Source organism: Mustela erminea, chromosome 1 (genome assembly GCF_009829155.1).
Source record: "Mustela erminea isolate mMusErm1 chromosome 1, mMusErm1.Pri, whole genome shotgun sequence".
NCBI lineage: Eukaryota > Metazoa > Chordata > Mammalia > Carnivora > Mustelidae > Mustela > Mustela erminea.
In genome coordinates, this window is record NC_045614.1 from 12,279,961 (window position 1) to 12,303,886 (window position 23,926).

General features: G+C 44.2%; 1 protein-coding gene and 1 long non-coding RNA gene across 4 annotated transcripts in view; one reads left to right on the forward strand and one right to left on the reverse strand.

Moving 5' to 3' along the window:
- The window catches only part of BRD4 (bromodomain containing 4), a 94,267-nt gene extending 83,051 nt beyond the window's left edge, over positions 1-11,216 (reverse strand). The window contains exon 1 of one of the 2 annotated variants that reach the window (XM_032313966.1): positions 11,088-11,216. The gene's annotated coding sequence lies outside the window, so the exon portion shown is untranslated. Of the gene's footprint in view, positions 1-10,618; positions 10,733-11,087 lie in introns of those variants that run through there. The other variant, XM_032313955.1, reaches the window with a different exon arrangement.
- Positions 11,217-11,284: 68 nt separating this feature from the next.
- LOC116573741 lies at positions 11,285-13,669 on the forward strand. Of its 2 annotated transcripts, none has more exons than XR_004278976.1 (2): positions 11,285-11,674; positions 13,058-13,669. It is a non-coding gene; the product is annotated as an uncharacterized LOC116573741 (long non-coding RNA). The 2 variants fall into 2 exon arrangements; XR_004278977.1 differs by having other exon boundaries at positions 11,333-11,445.
- The last annotated feature ends 10,257 nt before the right edge of the window (positions 13,670-23,926 follow it).

Genomic DNA, 23,926 nt, shown 5'->3' on the forward strand with positions numbered 1-23,926 from the left:
ACCATTTCCACATCATATATTTGTAAATGTCTCCAAAAGCAGGCTGCATGTAAAAAGGAAAGTCTTCAAAACCACCAAGAGCCTTTTAATTAACATAATAATAAATTCATTCTCAAATTAAAGCTCAGGAAATTCATTTTAGTACATGCTTCTTGGATTGGCTCTGGTTCATGAGAACCATCTCCACAAATGTACAACGTTCACGCATAAGCATTTTTTCCAAGAGAAAGGACCCACAGCATTCGTCACATTTTTTAAAGATTTTATTTATTTATTTGATAGAGTGAAACAGCGAGAGAGGGAGCACAAGCAGGGGAGTGGGAGAGGGAGAAGCAGGCTTCCTGCCAAGCAGGGAGCCCCATGTGGGGCTCAAACCCAGGACCCTGGGATCATGACCTGAGCTGAAGGCAGATGGTTAACAACTGAGCCACCCAGTCACCCCAGCATTCGTCACATTCTTAAGATGACCTCTGACCTCCCCTCAAGTTAAGAACTGAAGCTCTGGGGCACCTGGGTGGCTCAGTCAGTTGGGTGGCTGCCTTTGGTTTGGTGATGCCAGGATCTCTTGGGATCAAGCCCCACGTTGGGCTCCTAGCTCGGTGCAAAGCCTGGTTCTCCCTCTCCCTCTGCCTGCCAGCGGCTCCCCTGCTGTGCTGTCAGCTAAATAATATAAAATCTTTAAAAATATATTAAAAAAAAGAAAGACCTGAGGATCTAGTGAGAAGCAGGGCTGGTCTCATCCTTGGCCACTGGATCCTCAATTATTCCAAGGCTCTTAAAGGACTGAATAAATCCAACAGCGAGAACTGTAGGAAAATGATTACTCTAGCAATGCTTAACACTTGTTTTTGATTATGGAAATCTGAGCAGGCATTCTGTAATACTAGAGGAATGCCAAGCAGCAGACTTTACAAGAACTCAAGTACAGAAACAGCTTAGCAAATGGCAAAATTACAACTGTAGTTTTCACAGGCATGGACGAAAGATGAACCCAGTCTACTGAAATGCTCTCCATTACAATTTCATTCATGTCAGTGTTTACTGAAACTTATGTACCTGGTCTATTTTCCAACTCTTGCCCTGTGCTCCCTCCATGTAGAACCCCATCTCACCCCTTTGCTTCCTGAGGGCTTTTTCTCTGGCCAAACTGGACCCTATCATCACTGGTGATCTGAGTCAACTCACTCCTCTCAAAGAGACATTAAGACTTGGCTTAACGCTTCTCACAGCTCCCCAGAGTGGCTCCCTCTGTACCCAGCACCTAGCAAAATAAACCATTTCATCCTCTACAAAAGGATTTGAAATACATGATCCATAACCACCTTCTCTTTACCCTTTTCTTGAGTTATGAGAGTCACTCGAAGCGGATCTGAGTTCTGATTTATGACTTAGTATGGAAAATTAGCTTCCCTCTCAGCCATTCAAAATTTCCTGCTTCCAGTTAAGGGGCACACCACTTCTAGTGAAAAGACAGACTGCTCAACCCAAGTATTTCACCTAGCATGCCTCATAATGATGAGCAAGGTGCTGCTGGGGTGAGCAAGCAGAGGGCAGAGATGGGTACAGGTCTCATGTCTGAGGCAGGGTCGTTTGGCATTCCCATTCTGCATACAGTCAGTGATGGGCAATGATCCAAGTCAGAGTCTTCTGCCATCAGACAGCACTACTGGGGAAGATTCAATCTTGACCCTGAGATCAGAATATCAGAGATGGGTAACAAGCTCTGATGTCCCTGTTTGAGACCCACTCGACTTCTTGTCACATCAGCCAACAAATTTCCCTTTTAATAGTTTTACATTAGTTACTTATACCAGAAATACCTAACCAATAAAACTATTTCCAAAGACGAGGGAGACAAACCATAAGTGACTCTTAATCTCACAAAACAAACTGAGGGTTGCTGGGGAAAGGGGGGTTGGGAGAAGGGGGGTGGGGTTATGGACACTGGGGAGGGTATGTGCTTTGGTGAGTGCTGTGAAGTGTGTAAACCTGGCGATTCACAGACCTGTACCCCTGGGGATAAAAAAATATGTTTATAAAAAATTAAAAATTAAAAAAAAAAACAACAAAAAAAACTATTTCCAAAGACAAAGAGAGAGAGAGAGATATCTTAATTAGAAAGTTGGAAGGAGGGGCGCCTGAGTGGCTCAGTGGGTTAAGCCGCTGCCTTCAGCTCAGGTCATGATCAGGGTCCTGGGATGGAGCCCGGCATCGGGCTCCTTGCTCAGCGGGGAACCTGCTTCTCTCTCTGCCTCTGCCTGCCTCTCTGCCTGCTTGTGATCTCTGTCTCTCTCTCTCTCTGTCAAATAAATAAATAAAACCTTAAAAAAAAAAAAAAAGTTGGAAGGAGTGTTTCTGAGAATAAAGGACAGGTAGTCTGCCTCACACACTTCAAGTGATAAAAGGCCCCAAATGGAATCACTTGCGCTAAGCTCCACAGTCACCAAACTGAGACTTAATAACTAATTATGGTTTCAACTTCTCCCAGGAGTGGAATTTTAAACCAGTCAATCTGGAATTACTTGGTCAGCACTAGTGAGGTAATCTGCCCAACTGACCCCAGCCCCTAAAGGAAGGTGACCTTGCCCAAAACAATCTGCTCTTCACTGTCTGTAACTTCCTCATCCTGCCCCCTTCTGCCTATAAAAACCTTTCACTAACACAGCTCTTTAGAGCTCTTTTGTATTTACTAGGTGAGATGATGCTCAATTCATGAATCATCAAATAAAGTCAACTAAGATCTTTAAAATTAACTGTTGAATTTTTTTAATACACACACACACTCTTTATATACCTGTTTTGCCTGTTGCAGACTACTGACAACCTTAACCAATACATGCTTCCTCAACTCCCCCACCCACTCCAGCCCCTACAGAGAGGGCTCAGCAAGCAGTGGGTACAAGGAAGAAAGACACTGAAGAGCAATGCAATTCACCTGCTACTAGAAAGCATACGCAGGGTTCACCCTCAGACAAGTGGGGAAGAAACAGACTGCAATACGGTTAAGAGGAAAAACTACCATCAAGGTACCTACAGTTACAAGTTGAATGGTATCTAAAACAATGTTATTTAATTATTTAACACTGTTCTGACAGGACCCACAATAAGATACTCGTTTTATCATGTACACAACATTACATATAGTCCAAGTACAGATTTTATGAAATACTCTTCAATGTGTGACACCCTTTGACATTTCATTTTTCCCCCTAAACAATGTCTGCAACCCTTAAGTTTGGGGGGGGGGGGATAAAAAACAAGAATGACTTTCTTTTAAAATCTAAATTCTGGCCAAAGTTGTCTGGAGTCCAAACCTATTACCCTCTTTTACATGAGAAACCAGACTTAAGAGTGTAGGGGACTGGTCCAATGCAAGTACAGTGTGCCCCTGTACCTGGTTCTCATGCATGCACATACACACACGGACAGACACACACACACTGTGCTGGCAGGTTCCATACTCCATACAATTCTGTTTACACCCTCACATTAACAATCTGCTCCCACCAAATATAGGTTTCCTCAAAAACAGTAGAAAACGTTTCAGCTGTAAAATCCCTAAATTGATCTCACTCTCTTCTTTCTCTTTATTCTTAAAACACAAAACAATCTCAAAGGCCAATTTGCCCACAGATGTATATGTGTTATGGCCTGGGGTAGGACAAATGCGTACATCAGCCACTTACAAAGACATAAGAATTACTAATTCCTGTTCCTGGAAACTGCACAATACCAAGCCCAACACCTCTCCCCTGGCACTGCTTTCACAGTGCGTCAGTGCCTCCTAACTTGACAGCAACAAGGAACAAATAAGGACTTTGAGCCTTAGAGAGAACCAAGACAAGGAAGGTGACCACTTTCAAAGTAGAGTATGGACAGCTTTTCTCAAAGTCCTTAAGGAAGAGCAAAGCAAGCACTCCCTTCAGACCCCACTCAAACTGAATACAATACAGACCCCTCCCCTCCTCTGTACCTTCTGGCCAACCGCCAATGCTCAGGTATACAGATTCCATCTTACAAATAAGGAAACTGAGGTTTAGAGAGATTATGTAAATCACCTGAGGACAAGACCAAAAGGGTACAGGGCTGGGACCGAACCTTGACAGTGGTCTCCACAGTTATCCCTCACCAGTGATACAGCTCCAACAAGCCTGCTCTCCACAGCCCAAAGACCTAGAAGTTCCTACACTGGGTAGAACAGGCCAATACTTGTCAAGAAAAAGATCACAGAATAGCCTATACTTAGGATGGACTAAAAAAAGTCTTTGTAAGTATGTCACAGATCAAAACGAACAGCATATTCATTCAAGCACTCTTAATCTGCAGTTAAATGCTCAGATTTGCCTGATCTCTGAAAGTTATTTTCCAAATGGGTTTAACACAAAAAATACCCCCATATGTCACTGGTCCTCATGGTCCCTAGTAACGGTGACTGACGTCAACTGGTTCATTGGGTCAACAAGGCCCAAAGTCCCTTAGTAGGACCTCAGCCTCCCAACCAGAAACTCCACTTTCCTGGCCCATCCAGCCGCCTGTCTCCTTTCCAGGGGGAGACTGATTTGTGACACAAACCTTCTTGGAGATCGGAATCCTTCTATCACACCAAGATGTCAACACAATTCAGATTACAGCCAAAAATGGTAGGGAAAGATGCTGTGCTTGTGCTCTGGAAAAACTTTAGTCCACCAACGACTTCTGGCACCATGGCCATTGCCTTTATTCATATAACAAAGTTTTAATGAAATAGGAAAGTTACATTTCAGGCCTGAAAATACACCAGGCTACACTTCCCTGCTACATCACTTCCCTAAACTCTGCAGCCAATATCCCAGAATGGATGCCCCCAAACCACTAAATTTCCCTTAATCCCATTAGCATCCCTTTTAATCTCAATATGAGATAAAAACAAATCCTCACGTTCAAAACAAAACAAAACAACAACAACAACAACAAACCCAAATCCCCACTTTAAATCACCTCCTCCGCTGGTCTCCATGCACCGTTTACTTGGGAAAAAGGCACAACACAAAGGGGATTCTTCTTAAAAGGCACCTGGCAGACCTTGGTGTCACCTGGTGACATGATTTCTAGGATTACCAGCTGGTGTACTTCCTAGCCTTGAATAGCTCTACTCTTATACCTGGCTATCTCTTCCCACTTTCATTTTTCACCCTGGGCAATAATAGGAAGTAAGCAGCTAACCTTGAAAGGGAATCACCTCATTTTACCCTCAGATGAAAAAAGTGAAATTTGTGGGAGGTAGAGAGACAAGTTGAAGGCCACGCAGGTGGCAGCAGGGCCAGGACTCAAACCAGGGTCTGTGTCATACTGGTGTTATCAGTCTTTGGAGCAGGCTAGCAAATATGAGACAGATCAGATGTCAAGAGGCTACACAAACCCTCCCCAGTACCCTTCCCCAGAGCATTCAGATAACACTGGGTTCCTATCACAGTATCAGGAATTCTGAGACTTGATTTCAAGAAACAAAGTCCAACTCTGGCAGGAGAGAGTAGAAAGGTCAATCAGCAAGATGTGGAGACATAACTGCTTCTCAGAAGCCTTCAGAACACACTCAAGAGGACATTTTGTTTTGATCCAATTGCTTTTTATGGGAAAAAAAAATGTTAAAAACCTCACCGTTATAAACAAGACACTAACAAGCTGTAATTGTGTAGAAATAGACATTCATGGAACTTTTCAGGAAAACTAATTTGTATCAAGGTTTAAAAAATGTACAGCCTTTGATCTAGTGATTTCCTCCCTAGACATGAAAAAAGACAACTTGAAAATCATCTCCAAAGATAGCAGAATTAAGTTATGGTATATTCGTATGGTAGAATATTAGACAACTATTTTAAAAGGGCATCTTGGAAGTGTTCACAATGTAATATTTAAAAAATATTTGAAATCTAATTTAATTTTAATATTTGAAAATTTAAGAGTATAATCTAATTTTGTTACTCATAAATAGAAAAAATTGGAATACAAATGAGATCAAGGGATAGTTTGACACTTCACACTGTTAATATTGCTATTTTTCAAATTATTTCAAATGACCACAAACGACTTTTAAGAAAGGAAGAAAAAAAAAAAAACCTTACAATCTCATTTTCAAATGATGGTGGATCAATCTGTGCTATTCCCCTTCAGGGTTCAGTCAAGAATGGGACAGATGGCTGTTTGCCCTAAATTTGACACTGGACTCCATCTATTTCTTTTGAGTGGAATATATTCCATGATTTAAGGTGGGATTTACAGATGCAGCTTAATGAGTTGTAGCCTGTTAAGACTGAAAAAGGAAATTAAGGGTTTTAACAATTACTCTTTACAACACTAGAAGTCTGGAGTGCGTCTTCCAGAAGGGTTTCTGTGCCTTACCAGCATTTCAAACTGTTCTCTAGGAATGTACAATTTTTAAAAACTAAGTTGGGATCAGACCACTCAGACTGTACTACATGCAACATGCTGACATCCTTGCACTTCCATTTCCTCATTTTTTTAAATGGGTACACCCACAGCTCAGCAAGCTTTTCTTTTAACCCCTTGTGAATACATTACAAAATCAAGGCACTTAAAGTCATTGCACATCGACAAATAGATACCATGACCCAGCAATTCCACTTTTAAATATCTAAGAAAATCTCTGCACAAAAACTTGTACATGAATGTTCACAGAGGCCAAAGTGGAAACAACCCAAATATCCACCAACTAATGAATGGATAAATAAAATGTGGCACGGATTCACATAATGGAATATCATTCAGTTATAAAAAGAATGAAGTACTGGGGTGCCTAGGTGGCTCAGTCATGAGGCATCTTGCCCCAGATGCAGGTCATGATGCCAGAGTCCTGGGATAGAGCCCGGCAGAGGGCATCCTGCTCAGCATGAAGCCTGGTTCTCCCTCTCCCACTCCCCCTGCTTGTGTTCTCTCTCTTGCTGTCTCTCTGTCAAATAAATAAATCATATCTTTTAAAAATAACCAAAAAATTAAAAAATAAATTAAAAAAAGAATGAAGTACTGATTCATACTATAGTACAAACCTTGAAAACATTATGCTGAAAGAAATCAGACACGAATAGCTATATTGTTTGATTCCTGAAATAACCAGGAGACAAATTTATAGAGACAGAGAATAGATTAGTGGTTGCCAGGCACTGGTGGGCAGGGTGGGTATGGAGAGCCACAGCTAACGTATACAGATTTCTTTTTGGAGATGTAAATGTCTTCACATTCGTTATGGCGATGGCTGCACAATTCTGAATATACTGAAAACCATTGAATTGTCCACTTTAAATTGGTGAACTGTATCGTATGTGTGAACTGTATCTCGATAAAGCTATTATTTCTTTAAAAAAGGATATTTGGTGGGATTTTATCACAGTAATAGTGTAATGCTCAAGTTATACACAATTTACATTCAGTAAATGTTTGGCAATAAATACCCTAATAAAGCAACCTGCCAAAGAAAACTCATGTGCAAATATCTTTTTGTCTTTCTTTGCACATAGTAAGAGCTCAGGAACTAATCGCTGAAATTGACTGGGCAATCACATCCACATGAAATCCGAATATTAAAAAGGAAGTGCTCAATGTTAAAAAAAAAAAATCAAACTTTTACTGACAACATGAGAGTCACATTAAGAAATGCTACCCATACATGTTTATTACCCACTTCATCTCCCTCTTAAAATACTTTTCCCAGGCCACTGTTGAAGCACAGCCCAAACCCACTTACCACATTTCAAACTAAGTGGGAAATGTACAGTAGACAGTGCACAAAAGAAACTGCATGCCACATTGTCCAGACTATAAATAAGTTCACTGCAATTTCTGGACCTTACCATCCTAGTTGAAAGTCACATTACTTCTAAATCACTACTAACCAATTATGTCCCCTCCTAACATTAATTTAATGTTACTTGCATTTGATATGCCAAATTCTTGCTTAATTATCTCTCCAGTTTGTTCACTCAAAAAATATTTTAAGTGCTCTTCTAGGTGCTGAGGATACAACAGAGAATTAAAATAGGCAAAACCAAGCAAACATAAACCTGCCTGCATGGAACTTACATTCCAGTAAAACAAAGAGAAAAATGTAAAATTTTATTTTTTACAAACTCATGTCTTATTAATTAAAAATGAACTGTCAGCATTCACAAAGAATCCCATTTCTCACCTTGCAAACATGCAGTCCTTGCTAAACACAAAAAATCACAAAGACTTACAAAATATCAGTAGCAGTTTCCAACGACAAGCTTTTCTTTCCTTTTTATATATTTGCCGGGCACATAAAAGACAAACACGATCTACTCTACAAGTTTATTCAAAATCAGAAATCGAAATACTTTACAATACAACTGTGACAGAGGACAGTGGGTTGTCAAAAGACTTAACAGCCCCTAGTCTTCAAATCATAGAAGTACCAAGTAATTTTGCTTTAAATTAAGAACAAGGATTCCAATCTCCTTCTAGATCTATAAATCTCAGGTCATTCAATAACCTGAATTGTGTAACAGAAAAATATCGCACCCTCCCAACCTCCAAAAACAAAAGTGCAATTTAGTACAAAGATCACAACTTGCTCAAAAGGGTAACTTTTGGAAACAAAGTCTAAATTCCTTTAAACAATTCAATAATTTAGTGGAAATTTTACAAAGTGGCCAGACTTTTTTTTTCTCATCACCATCCTAAAGTAGGAAGCTTGTCAGATGGGCACCCTGGAACAGTCAAACTATCTTGAAAATGTAGCCACTTTCAAGTTCCAACTTTAATCTGCAGGCAGAGCTCTTTATCTTCAGCAAATTGGCTGAGGCTGAACTCTAGCTAGATATACACAGGTGGGCTCATCTCCTTCCAATTACAACCAACTAAAGTGATCTTATTAGATTTTTTTTTAATTTTATTTATTTATTTGACAGAGAGAAATCACAAGTAGATGGAGAGGCAGGCAGAGAGAGAGAGAGAGAGGGAAGCAGGCTCCCTGACGAGCAGAGAGCCCGATGCAGGACTCGATCCCAGGACCCTGAGATCATGACCTGAGCAGAAGGCAGCGGCTTAACCCACTGAGCCACCCAGGCGCCCCTGATCTTATTAGATTTACTCCACAGCTTGAGCCCTTAGATATTATGCTCTCTACTAAGGAAAGGGGTACGGTGGATAACTAGGAAACAATGCCTTTTTTTTTTATGATTTTATTTATTTATTTGACAGAGATCACAAGTAGGCAGAGAGGCAGGCGGGGGTGGGGTGGGGGGAGCAGGCTCCCCGACGAGCAGAGAGCCGGATGAGGGGGCTCGATCCCAGGACCCTGGGATCACGACCCCAGCCGAAGGCAGAGGCTCCAACCCACTGAGCCACCCAGGCGCCCCTTTTGTTTTATTTTTTAAACAAATCTTGCTTTTCCTTCTAGAGTTAGTCACTGGAAACCATCTGAGAGGTTTATCCTCCCCAGAATGAAGTTCTGGGGGAGAAGGGCTTGGTTACCTATACCACCTTGAAGAAAAGATAATCCCCATCCAAACTAAACCAAAAGGAATGTTTTATTAAATTACTGAAAGGTCATAAAACAGATTTTACCATCCAAAACCTAGTTGGAATTGAAAACACATTCATAAATCCTGTTGAGTATAGCTTTCTTTACCGCTTCCAGACTACAAATTTTAAAGACTAACAACTTAAGGAACTTGACGGCCCCATTCATAAAAATCTCCCCTTATTAGAGCGCCAAAGAGCCACTGGCTTAGAGCTACACTGGAACTTCGTTTTTGTAAACAGGGACAGACAGAGCCCTCTCAAAGGGCAGCAAAGACACTTCAATTCTCACGAAACAGGCTCGAAGAGGTCACTTCTTGCATCCAACACATAAAAATGAACCCAAAGACCAATACCATAAACCGCACCAGGTTGCTGAAAACATTAAATGAGTAAACAAATAAAAATAACATTTCAAAAAACAATGCGTGGTCTTAAGTAAATGGGAGGTCAGCCACTGAGCAAAAAGCACATGACTCATCCACAGACCTGAATATAAGTATTTACACTGTCCACCACACCAAAGTGGGATTTCCCATTTTCATCCAAGGCCACCGCAGGCCTTGGGGGCAGCTCAGTCGGGTAAAGTTGTGCTGCTTCCGTAGGGGCGGGGGGAGTGTCATTTTATTTCGCTGAATCACAACTCCCCCACATCCCCACCCCAAACCACCACCCCGCACAACACCGCAAACAGACCAGGCCGTAGCAAGGACGCCAGCGAGCACCGACCGAGCAAAACAAAGCGTCCAGCGTAGGGCTGCCGGACTGGGAGTGGGTGGGTAAAGGGGGTCAGGTTCGCCCGACACAGCACCGCTCCCACCCACGAGGCTGTCTTCCCGCAGGCGTGCAGAAGCAGCCTCCTCCCTCCACCTGGGGACCAGCTCCATTCTCCGCAGAGATACGGAGACAGCCGGGAAGCCGAGGAAATGGGGGCGGGGGCGCGCTGCCCCAGTCCGGGTAGGACCCAGGCGCCGAGAGAGCGCGCGCTGAGGCCGGCCCACGTGAGCGCCGGGGCCAAGGCCGCCTCGGGGACCGCGGTCGGGGACAGCGGCGCCCGTGGCCACCACGCCAGGCCCGGACTTACCGGGGCCGGGCGCGCCGCGGCCCCGCGGCGGCCGCTTCCTCCTCCTCCTCCTCCTCACTTGACAAAATGGCGGCGGCAGGAAGTGCCGGGCGCCTCGGCCCGCCCCCCGCCCGCCCCCGGCCACCCGCCCCGCCGCGGCGCCCGCGCCCCCCGCCCGCGCCCCTGCCCCGCCGGCCGGCCCAAGCCGGAGGCCGGCGGCGCCAACGGCCGGGGAGCCGCGAGCTGCCCAGCCACTCCGACGCCAACGGCGCAGGCCGCCCGGGCCCGGCGCAAGCGGCACCGCGCGCGGACGCGGGAGGCCCGCAGGCCCGAGCCCGCGTCGCCCCGGCCTCCCCGCCCCCGCGCCGCGCCGATGGCGTAGGTGCTGGCGCACCGGCCCCATTACGCAATGCAGGTTACGCGGGCCGCGCCGCGGGTCCCCGCCGGCCGCCCCGCGCCGCCCGCCACCCCGAAGGGCACCGGTCCTCACCTGAGACGCTAGGCCGCACGCCGCCCCCGCCGGCCGCCCGCCGCCGCCGCCCCCTCCTCTTCGGGCTGCCTGCGCGGCGCCGGGGCCCGCCCGCCACGCCCGCCGCTCCGCCGCGCTCACAGGCCCCGCTCGCCTGCGGGCACTGCCGGCAGCCGCCGCCGCCGCAGCCACCGCTTCGGCTCCTCGGCTGCGGGAGAGCAGAACAAACAGCCCTGCCGCTGCCGCCGCCGCCGCCGCCGCCGCCAGCGCACTGACGTCACCACGTACGCTGCGCGCGCGGCCCCGCGCCGCCACCCGGCGTGCGCGTCCCGCGACCGCGCCCGGCGCAGGCAAGCTCGGGAGAGCTAGCAGGCGCTAGGTGAGTGGGGGAGGCGGGCGCGCGGGGTTGGGGGAACCCCTCGGCTGGAGGGCGCAGGGATCAGGCGGACCCAGGGAAGACACCCCCGCAGACGGAGGGGCGTGACCCTGCGGACCAGAGGAGAGAACGGGGTGGGGGGGCGGGGAGATCTAACAGACTGAAGGCTGGGACTGAGAAGGGAGATGTCCAAAATTGTAAGAAGATGAGACCCTCAGCGACAGGGAGGAAGGTGAGGAGAGACCCCCAGAGGCTGCCGGCAGAGGCCGAGGAGGGGCCCCTGGGCGCCAGGGCGGAAGGGTGTTGGAGGGAGGCTGGGTCGCTTCGGCCCGCGAGTTGGCGACGGGGCGCCGGGCGCAGTGGGAGGGCGAAGGCAACTGTGCGCAGGGCCGCGGCGGCGTCGGTCCCGGCCCGCCGCTGCGGGGTGCGCGGGCTGGAGGTGCTGGGCCGGGCCGCATCGCCGTCCCTCCAGCTGTGCCCCGGCCGTTCCTCAGCCGCGAGCCTCCCAGACAAGTCAGCTCCACAGAACGAAGGGGTTAAGGCTTAGGTCGCTTGGATTTTAAAATGAAGATTCTGGGGGCTCCTGGCTGGCTCAGTGGGCAGTCCCGACTAGTCTTGATCGCGAGGTCGTGAGTTCGAGCCCCACGTTGAACGGAGAGCTTACTTAAAAACATTAAAATAAAAAATAATGATGATTCTGTTAAATTACTCAAATGGGAAAGCAAAAACTTCCTTCCCGTTTGCTCTTCACTCTTTTAGCACTTTCATTTTTAAAAGATTTTCTTTTTTTGAGACAGAGCATTAGTAGGGGAGGGGGCAGAGGGAGAGAGAGAGAGAGAATCCCAAGCAGACGCCCCACCGAGCCCAGAGCCCCATTTAGGGCTCCATCTCACAACGCTGAGATCATGACCTGAGCAGAAATCAGAAGTCCCATGCTTAACCAACTGAGCCACCCAGGTACCCCACCTTTAGTGCTTTTAGTTCCATCTTTTAGAAATCGCAGATGCCGTTCCTGTAAAAAATCTAGGTAATTGGGGCGCCTGGGTGGCTCAGTGGGTTAAAGCCTCTGCCTTTGGCTCAGGTCATGGGATCGAGCCCCGCATCGGGCTCTCTGCTCAGTGCAGAACCTGCTTCTCTCTCTCTCTCTCTCTCTCTCTCTCTCTCTGCCTGCCTCTCTGCCTACTTGTGTTCTATGTCTGTCAAATAAATGAATAAAATCTTTAAAAAAAAAATTTTTTTTAAATTCTCTGATAGCCCCTTCTTCCAAAATATATCAGTACACTAGCATAACAGTCAAACAGTGATGTCTATGTCATGCTGTTTGCTCAGGCTTCAAGGGTGATCAGTCTTAAGGAAAGCAAAGACTTAAATTTATCAGTTATTTTAGCAAACCATGAGATAACAAGTGCAAGAAATAAAAGAAGTGATTGTAACCAGATTATTAGTCAACTTCCTTTAATCATATATTAAAGAATACTGAAATTTTGTGAATATCCTCTGGCTCCTTTTTTTGCATGCTCAGCAGTTTGTGGAAGAGGATCAGAAGTGGAAAACGAATAGGAAAGTACCCAGGGCTATGTGAATGTGGAGTAACAACTTTTTTTTTCTTTTTAAGGAAACCAGAATGTATCCATTTGAAGCTGTCCTTTCCATGGTTGTCTTCTTGTATTATCTACTTAATTTATTGTTGTTGCTGATCATGTTTTTGGAAGTAATTTGAAGCTGCCAGTTTGCAAGTCAGGTAACAGAATCTTACACTTTACTTGAGTCACACTTCATTTAAACAAAACTGTAACATTTAGCTTGTTCTACTGAACCAAACTGGAGGACTTTGGGCTGTTGCTAGAAGTCATTTCCAGCCTGAATAGAATATGCAAACTATAGAGGCAGTTCCAAAAGCTGTTTCCAACATCCCATTCTTCTTGTCTTCCATAGTGCAGACCCTAACTAACTCCTTACAGCTTAAACTCAGAAAATGTTTATCCGGTTGAATCAGTTTCATAAAAAGTGTTGCTTTTTAATGGTTCCCATAATAAGCACCTTTTCTCTTGTTATTACTGTGTTTGCAATACTGAAAACCAGGAGAGATTAATAAAAATATTAAGGAATGAGACATGAAGTACATACTATAATTCTGATTGGTTTTAAATATGCATTATTCATTTTAAATAAAATAATACATGAAACCATTTTAACTGAACAATGAAAAAGAATCTAGAGAAAAAAATAAAGTACCCTCTTATCTCTTCCCCTCCCTCACCAGAGTAACCACTGTTATCTCTTCTATGTGTTTTAGACCTATGCTTTCTGATAGGACCACACATGGCTATTGAGTACTTGAAATGTAGATGACCCAAATTGAGATGTGCTGTAAGTGTAAAATACACATTACATTTCAAAGATTTGGTAGAAGAAAAACACGTAAAATATCTTACTTTTTGTATTGATTATATGTTGGAATAATGTTTTGTATATTGGATTAAATAAAATAGTTATTAAATTTAATTTTCCCTGTTTCTTTTTACTCTTTTATTTATTTATTTAAGATTTTATCTATTTATTTGTCAAAGAAAGAAAGAGAGAAAGAGCACCAGCAGGGGGAGTGGCAGTCAGAGGGAGAAGCAGCCTCCCTGCTTGAGCAAGAAACCCAATGCAGGACTGCATCCCAGGTCCCTAGGATCATGACCTGACCTGAAGGCAGATGAGCCACCAACCAGCCCAGCCACCCAGGCGTTCCTGTTTTTACTCTTTTAATGTGGGCTACTAGATAAGATAAAATTACATATACAGCTCGCAGCATATTTCTATTGAGCAATACTGGTCTAGACTTTTTTTAAAATTTGTGACAGCGTGTTATTTATTCTTTTAAGTAAGCTATATGCCCAACATAGGGCTGGAACTCACAACCACAGGATCAAGAATTGTATGCTCTACCACTGAGCCAGCCAGGAGTTCCTTGGTCTTTTTGTTGTTCTTAAAGTATAGTTGACACACAACGTTACATTAGTTTCAGGTGTACAATATAGTAGTTCCACAAATCTATACCCTGTCTAGACTTTTCTATGCATCAATATGTATCCATAGAAATAGTTGTATTGTTCTAAAACAAAAGGGAGCCTTCTCTACTTGTTAATTTGTAGCATGCCTTTTTCATTTACTGTATCTTAAAAGCCATTCCACATGAGTTCTGACTAATTGGGAGATAACTCCAAAATGACGTATGGTATGTTATCTGGAAGGGATAGATCATAACTTATTTAATTGTTCCACCATTTTGAACATTTAATTCAGTTCTAGTTTTTCCATCATACTAGCATTACAATAAACATCCTATACATTTACCGTTTTCCTTTCATACTTGCCAGCATTTTCCCAGATTAAAAAGATCTGGGATTACTCTGATGGCTCAGTTGGTGGAACATGCAACTCTTGATTTCAGGGTTGTGGGTTCAAGCCTACATTGGGTGTAGAAATCACTTCGGCTCGGGTCATGATCTCAGGGTCCTGGGATCGAGGCCCGCATCGGGCTCTCTGCTCGGCGGGGAGCCTGCTTCCCTCTCTCTCTCTCTGGCTGCCTCTCCATCTACTTGTGATTTCTCTCTGTCAAATAAATAAATAAAATCTTTAAAAAAAAAAAAAAATTTTTTTTTAAATCTTAAAAAATATATTAGTGTTTTCTTAAAAGCAAGGATAAGGGGTGCTTGGGTGGCTCAGTGGCTTAAAGCCTCTGCCTTCAGCTCAGGTCATGATCCCAGGGTCCTGGGATGGAGCCCTGCCTCAGGCTCTCTGCTCAGCAGGGAGCCTGCTTCCTTCTTTCTCTGCCTGCTTCACTGCCTACTTGTGATCTCTTTCTGTCAAATAAATAAATAAAATCTTTAAAAATAAAAAAATAATTTAAAAAAACAAGGATAAATTTATAAACCAGTTTTGGAAGAGTTGGAGGTGATTGATTTGTTTGTTGTTGTTTTAAGATTTTATTTATCTATTTGTCAGAGAAAAAGAAAGCACAAGCAGGGGAAGCAAAAGGCAGAGGGAAAAGCAGACTCCCTGCTGAGCAGGGAACCCACTGTGAGACTCCATCCCAGGACTCTGGGATCACGACCGGAGCCAAAGGCAGACACTTACCTGACTGAGCCACCCAAGCATCCTGGACATGTTTGATTTGTTATGGCCTGAATCCATATCCACTTTCGAGTAAGAACTTGACCATGGAGTTACATACTGGAATTAGGGCCTAGAGATAGTGAGTGATTCACCCAAGATCACACATTTACACATTTACACATTATACATTTACAAATCTCCAGACTCCATGAAGCCTGTCTGCTTCTTTTCGCTAGCTCCAGAGTTGACAGTTTCTTTCAATATTTGAAAAAAAAAGTATCAATATTTTTTTTTAAAGATTTTATTTATTTATTTGACAGACAAAGATCACAAGTAGGCAGAGAGGCAGGTAGAGAGAGAGAGGAGGAAGCAGGTTCCCCGCTGAGCAGAGAGCCCGATGCGGGGCTCGATCCCAGGACCCTGGGATCATGACCCAAGCCGAAGGCAGAGGCTTTAACCCACTGAGCCACCCAGGCTCCCCAAAAAAGTATCAATATTTTGTTTTGTGTGCCATACAATCTATAACATTTCCAGTCTTTGTAGCTCTGCCATTGTGGTACAAAAAAGCAGCCATAATTAATATGTAAGTGAATGGGTGTGGCTATGTCCCAATAAAATGTTGTGTACTAAAGTTAGAATTTCATACCAACTTCAGGAATCACAAAATATTCTTTTGATTTTTTCTTTTTTAAAGATTTTATTTGTATATATTTATATAAATTATTATGTATATATTATATATAACTGTATAATCCTATAGGCCATATATATCATTCTTTGCTGGAAGACTGTACATATACAGACGGCAGTCCAGATTTATCCCAAAGACGGTAGTTTGCTGCTCCCTAGAAGCAGCTCCCTGAAGCCTAGAAAATGGAAATTTCTTTACCATTCTACAGAAGCTATTCTACTTGCATTTTTTTGCTAATTCATTTGTTTTTAGCTGTTTTAGATTTACGTTAAAATTGAGTGGAAAGTACAGAGTTCCCATATACCCCCTTACTTCCCCTCTCCACTTCCCCCATTATTATTATGCACAATGTGGTACATTTGTTAGAGTTGATGACCCAATATGGATAGTGATTATTATCTAAAGTCCATAGTTTATAGTAGGAGTCACTCTTTGTATTTTATGTTCTATGAGTTGCTGCTGGGTTTTTTTGTTTTGTTTTGCTTTTTAAAGATTTTATTTATTTATTTGACAGAGATCACAAGTAGGCAGAGAGGCAGGCAGAAAGTGGGGGAGGGGGAAGCAGGCTCACTGCTGAGCAGAAAACCCAATGTGGGGCTGGATCCCAGGACCCTGGGATCAAGACCTGAGCTGAAGGCAGACTTTAACCCATTGAGCCACCCAGGTGCCCCTTGTTGCTGTTTTTAAAAAGATTTTATTGGGACGCTTGGGTGGCTCAGTTGGTTGGACGACTGCCTTCGGCTCAGGTCATGATCCTGGAGTCCCGGGATCGAGTCCGGCATCAGGCTCCCAGCTGCATGGGGAGTCTGCTTCTCCCTCTGACCTTCTCCTCGCTCATGCTCTCTCTCACTGTCTCTCTCTCTCAAATAAATAAATCTTTAAAAAAAATAAAAATAAATAAAAGGATTTTATTAATTTGAGAGAGAAAGAGCAAGCACAAGTGGGTGGGCTGAGAGAGAGAGAGAGAGAGAGAAACAGAAACAGACTCCTCAGAGCAGGGAGCCAACGGTGGGGCTCAGTCCCAGGACTCTGAGATCATGACCCGAGCCGAAGGCAGACACTTAACCATATCCAGGCACCCCTATTCTATGTATTACGACAAATGTGTAATGACATGTATGCACCTTTAATGCTTGCCAGTTTTTAACTCATAAATTAGCTAGGAACAAAAGTAAGCTTCAGAGTAGAACACTGCATTCTGTCAGCCACAAACAGGTGCATGATAGCCCGAAGGGTAATTTTTAGTCTCTGCTACTTCGTTATTTTGTATTTTGTCATGGTTTTGCTTAGTTTTGAAGTGTTTGACAAACATCATTCACTGTCACACTCAAAATAATGAGATACTACTGGAAGACCTAGTATGGAGAGTCATATAATTGCAATTAAAAAAAGAAAGGAAGTGATTAAAAAAAAAAAGTTTGAACGTGGAAAGAAAATGCAGATGTTGCACAAGGAATGAAACTCAAGAAGAAGGAATCTGGAGGTCAATGAATGGTAGTAGGAGCACCCATATATTGTTTATCATTTGGTCTAGAAGCAAGGCCCATGTGCCTATGTGATGATTCCATTCCTATGTTGATTTTTATTTTTTATTTTTTAAGGTTTTTTATTTATTTATTTGACAGAGAGACTCAGCGAGAGAGAACACAAGCAGGCTTTCCACTGAGTAGGGAGCCCGATTTAGGGCTGGATCCCAGGACCCAGGGATCATGACCTCAGCCAAAGACAGAGGCTTAACCAATCAACCCACCCAGGTGTCCCACTATGTTGAATTTTTTTTTTTTTTTAAAGATTTTATTTATTTGTTAGAGAGAGAGATACAGAGCGCAAGCACAGGCAGACAGAGTGGCAGGCTAGAGGCAGAGGGAGAAGCAGGCTCCCTGCCGAGCAAGGAGCCCGATGTGGGACTCGATCCCAGAACGCTGGGATCATGACCTGAGCCGAAGGCAGCTGCTTAACCAACTGAGCCACCCAGGCGTCCCTATGTTGAATTTTAAAACAGGAAAATAGACTGAAGTTTTTAGGGAAAAAAACTATAAAGAAAAGCAGTCACCAGTGGTTGTCTGAGAGGGTGACCAGGAAGGGATGAGGGGATGGGTGGGCATAGCCAATATTTTAATGCGCTTAAAAAAAAGTGTGAGATCTATACCTTCTTAGTTTTTTGAGTGTATGGTATAGAGAACTATAAGTACAATGTTGTAGAGCAGGTCTCTAGAGCTTTTTCATCTTACGTGAATGAACAGTGTTCCACTTCTTGACTGCATTAGCTTTGTAATTTCACTATACCTATGCTTTATGCATATTTTGTGTTTCAATTTTTATTTTATTTTATTTTGGAGAAAGAAAGCGTGCATGTGCACTAGTAAGGGAAAAGGCAGAGGGAGAGAGAGAATCTTAAGCAGACTGCACTGAGCACGGACCCCACACAGGGCTCCTTCCCACAACCCTGAGATCATGACCTGAGCTGAAACCAAGTGTCAGACACTCAACCGACTGAGCCACCCAGGTGCCCCTGTGTTTCCATTTTTTAAGAAAGAATGCCATAGGGGCGCCTGGGTGGCTCAGTGGGTTAAAGCCTCTGCCTTCGGCTCAGGTCATGATTCCGGGATCCTGGGATCGAGCCCCGCATCGGGCTCTCTGCTCGGCGGGGAGCCTGCTTCCTCCTCTCTCTCTGCTTGCCTCTCTGCCTACCGGTGATCTCTGTCTGTCAAATAAATAAATAAAATCTTAAAAAAAAAAAAAAAAAGAAGAAAGAATGCCATATGTAAAGAAAACTGCCTGAGCAAGAAAAGTAAATAGAAAACGCAAATGATGCAGACACAATGTACAAATTTCTTTTTTTTTTTTTTTTAAAGATTCTATTTATTTATTTGACAGAGAGAGGGAACACAAGCAGGGGAAGTGGGAGAAGGAGAAGCAGTCTCTCCGCTGAGCAGGGAGCCCAATGTAGGGCTTGATCCCAGAGCCCTGGGACCATGACCCGAGCGGAAGGTAGATGCTTAACGACTGAACCACCCAGGTGCCCTGCAATGTACAGACTTCTGAATGTCTGGCCAGGAAATGAGCCGCGTTGTAAGATACCTTCTCGTTTAAGACTCACACAGGAGGCTCGTGGTTCTGATAAAATTCTGGTCATGAGCCCCTGACATCCCATGAGTTCAAGGCCCTGTGGAATCGCGGCATCAAAACGAGTGGCAGTGAGCCAAGTGAACCCGCTCCAGCTGCTAAAAACATTCTCTTTGGCATTTGCTGAGTAAGGAATGCTTCTTGTCTTGACCGATTCTCACCATTGTTGAAAACAGGCTATTGTGGGGAGGGATGCCAGATAAAACTTATTTTAGCACGGACTCCATGAGTAGGTCTGTTTTTAAAGCTTTGTACCAATAGCGTGCTCTCATCAGTGTAAGTACATGTCAAGACTGAAAGCCTGCATCTTTTTTGTTCCTTTAATCTTCAAAAAAAAAAAAAAAAGGGGGGGTTGATGAAGCAGGCACTTGGAATCTAATATAAGAAGAACGTCTATAGGGGCATCTGGGTGACTCAGTTGGTTAAGCATCTCCCTTCAGCTCAGGTCATGATCTCAGGGTCCTGGGATTTAGTCCCACATTGGGCTCCTTGCTCAGTGGGGAGCCTGCTTCTCCCTTTCCCTCTGTAGGTCTCCCTCTCTGTCAAATAAATAAAATCTTCTTTAAAAAGGTAGAAGTTGGGGCGCCTGGGTGGCTCAGTGGGTTAAAGCCTCTGCCTTTAGCTCAGGTCATGATCCCAGGGTCCTGGGAACAAGCCCCGCATCGGGCTCTCTGCTCATCAGGGAGCCTGCTTCCTCCTCTCTGCCTGCCTCTCTGCCTACTTGTAATCTCTGTCTGTCAAATAAATAAATAAAATCTTTAAAAAAAAAAAAAAGGTAGAAGTTATACACTGAGAACAACTTAGCACTACTTACAGAAATTAAAGTAGACCTAAATAAGTGGAAAGACATCAGTGTTCATGAATTAGAAAACTTAATAGTGTAAAGATGGCAGTATTCCCCAAAGTGACCTATAGATTCAGTGTAATCCCTATCAGAATACAGCTGGCTTCTTTGTAGAAATTGATAAGCTGATTCTTACAAAAAATATGAAAACTCAAGAGACCCATAATAACCAAAACAATCTTTAAAAAGAGGAAGAAAGTTGGAAGATTCACAGTTCCTGATTCCACAGAGCTCCACTGTGATATTGGCATAAGGATAGCTGTATAGAATAAAAGAATCAAATTGAGCGGCCAGAAGTAAACCCTAGTGGCTACAGTCATCTTCCCTTCGACAAGGGTGCCAAGACCATTCAGCAGAAAGAACAATGTCTTTGGGGTGTCTGGGTGGCTCAGTTGTTGAGCATGTGCCTTTGGCTCAGGTCATGATCCTGGAGTCCTGGCATCGAGTTCCGCATCTGGCTCCCTGCTCAGCGGGGAACCTGTTTCTCCCTTTGCTTCTGCCTCTCCCCTGCTTGTTCTTTTTCTCTCTCTCTCTCTCAAATAAATAAATAAAATTTAAAAAAAAAAAAAAAGAAAGAAGGAACAGCGTCTTTAACAAATGGTGCTGGGACAACCAGATAGTCACATGGAATGCAGTGAAGTTGGACTCTTATATCACACCATACACAAAAATTAACACAGAATGGATCACAGGCCTAAATGCAACAGCTAAAATCATAAAACTCTTAAAAGAAAGATTTTATTGGGGGCTTGGGTGGCTCAGTGGGTTGAAGCCTCTGCCTTTGGCTTGGGTCATGATCTCAGGGTCCTGGGATGGAGCCCCGCATCGCATCGGGCTCTCTGCTCAGCGGGGAGCCTGCCCCCCCCCCCCCGTCTGCCTCTGCCTACTCTCTGTCAAATAAATAAAATCTTAAAAAAAAAAAGATTTTATTTATTTATATGGCAGAGAGAGCTCAAGCAGGGGGAGCGGCAGGCAGAGGGAGAGGGAGAAACAGACTCCCTGCCTGATGCAAGGCTCAATCCCAGGACCCTGAGATCATGACCTGGGCCAAAGGCAGATGCTTAAACGATTGAGCCACTCGGGTGCCCCTAAAACCATGAACTCTTAGAAGAAATGTAGGGGTACATCTTAGTGGCCTTAGATTTGACAATGCTTTTTACATACATAAGATGCTCTTAAGTGTCTGCTTTCAGCTCAAGTCATGATTCCAGGGTCCTGGGATCAACCCCCACTTTGGGCTCCCTACCCAACTGGGATTCTGCTTTTCCCTCTCCCTCTGACCCTCTCCACTGTTGTGCTCTCGCCCTCTGTCATATAAATATATAAAATTAAAAAAAAAATGCCAAAAGTAAAAGCATCAAGAAAAAAATATATATAAATTGGACTTGATGGGAAAGAAAATTTTTGCACCAAAGGGCACTACTAAGAGAATGAAGAGTCCAGAATGGGGAAAAAAAAATTTGCAATCATATCTGATTTAGTATCCAGAATATATATAGTAAATATAGTATCTAAAATATATAAATAGCATCCAGAATATATAAAGAACTCCTACGATTAATAAAAAGACAACTCAATTAAAAAAATAAGCAAAGAGTGCCTCATGGCTGGCTCTACCCATTCTAAGCATCCCAGTTTTTGTTTTTTTTTTTAAGATTCTATTTATTGGGGCGCCTGGGTGGCTCAGTGGTTTGGGCTGCTGCCTTCGGCTCGGGTCATGATCTCAGGGTCCTGGGATCGAGCCCCGCATCGGGCTCTCTGCTCCACAGGAAGCCTGCTTCCCTCTTTCTCTCTCTTTCTCTCTGCCTGCCTCTCTGCCTACTTGTGATCTCTGTCAAATAAATAAATAAAATCTTTAAAAAAAAAAAAGATTCTATTTATTTATTTGAGAGAGCAAGTGAGAGAGAGTAGAGAGACACAGAGAGAAGGAGCAGAGGGAGGGGCAGAGGGAGAGGGAGAAGCAGACTCCCTGCTGAGCAAGGAGCCTGGGACTCCAGGATCATGACCTGAGCCAAAGTCAGATGCTTAACTGACCAGAGAAACCCAGGCGTCCCAGGCATCCACTCTTCTTTTTTTTTTTTTTTTAAGATTTTATTAATTTATTTGACAGAGAGTGCACACAAGCAGGGGGAGCAAGAGAGGGAAAAGCAGGCTCCCCACTGAGCAGGGAGCCCCACACAGGGCTGGATCCCAGAACTCTGGGATCATGACCTGAGCTGAAGGCAGATGCTTAACCGATGAGCCACCCCGGTGCCCCCCCTGCAAGTGTCCCACTCTTAATTTCAGCTCAGGTCATGATCTCAGGGTTTTGAGATCAAGCCCTGCATCAGAATCCACATGTAGAATTCTCTTTCTCCCTCTTTCTCCCTCTCCCTCTGACCCTCCCCGCAAGCCTGCCCCCCACCCCCACACACACCAGGCAAAGATTTGAATAGGCATTTCTCGAAATGTAAACAAATGATCAACAAGCCCATGAAGGAATGTCCGCCATCAGTAGTCATCAGGAAATGCAAATCAGGGTCCCCCGGTGGCTCAGTGGGTTAAGCCTCTGCCTTCCAGGAGTCCTGGAATCGAGCCCCATGTCAGGCTCCCTGCTCAGCGGGGAGCCTGCTTTCACCTCTCTCTCTGCTTGCCTCTCTGCCTACTTGTGATTCTGTCAAATAAATAAATAAAATCTTTTTTTTTTTTAGAATTAAAAAAAAAATTTTTTTCAGTGTGACGGAATTCATTGTTTTTTTTTTTTTTTTAAAGATTTTATTTATTTATTTGACAGAGAGAGAGACATCACAAATAGGCAGAGAGACAGACAGAGAGAGAGATGAGGAGAAGCAGGCTCCCTGCTGAGCAGAGAGCCCAATGCGGGACTCAATCCCAGGCCCCTGGGATCATGACCTGAGCCGAAGGCAGAGGCTTAACCCACTGAGCCACCCAGGTGCCCCGGAATTCATTGTTTATGCACCACACCCAGTGCTCCCGACCTCCCACCCCCGCCCCTTCAAAACCCTCAGATTGTTTTTCAGAGTCCGTAGTCTCTCAGCGTTCACCTCCCCTTCCAATTTCCCTCAACTCCCTTCTCCTCTCCATCTCCCCATGTCCTCCATGCTATTTGTTATGCTCCACAAATAAGTGAAACCGTAAGATACTTGACTCTCTCTGCTTGACTTATTTCACTCAGCATAATCTCCTCCAGTCCCGTCCATGTTGCTACAAAAGTTGGGGATTCATCCTTTCTGATGGAGGCATAATACTCCATAGTGTATATGGACCACATCTTCCTTATCCATTCGTCCGTTGAAGGGCATCTTGGTTCTTTCCACCGTTTGGCGACCGTGGCCATTGCTGCTATAAACACTGGGGTACAGATGGCCCTTCTTTTCACTCCATCTGTATCTTTGGGGTAAATACCCAGGAGTGCAATTGCAGGGTCATAGGGAAGCTCTATTTTTAATTTCTGAAGGATCTCCACACTGTTCTCCAAAGTGGCTGCACCAACTTGCATTCCCACCAACAGTGGAAGAGGGTTCCCCTTTCTCCACATCCCCTCCAACACACGTTGTTTCCTGTCTTGCTAATTTTGGCCATTCTAACTGGTGTAAGGTGGTATCTCAATGTGGTTTTAATTTGAATCTCCCTGATGGCTAGTGATGAACATTTTTTCATGTGTCTGATAGCCAAATAAATAAAATCTTAAAAAAAAAAAGTGCAAATCAAAACTGTAA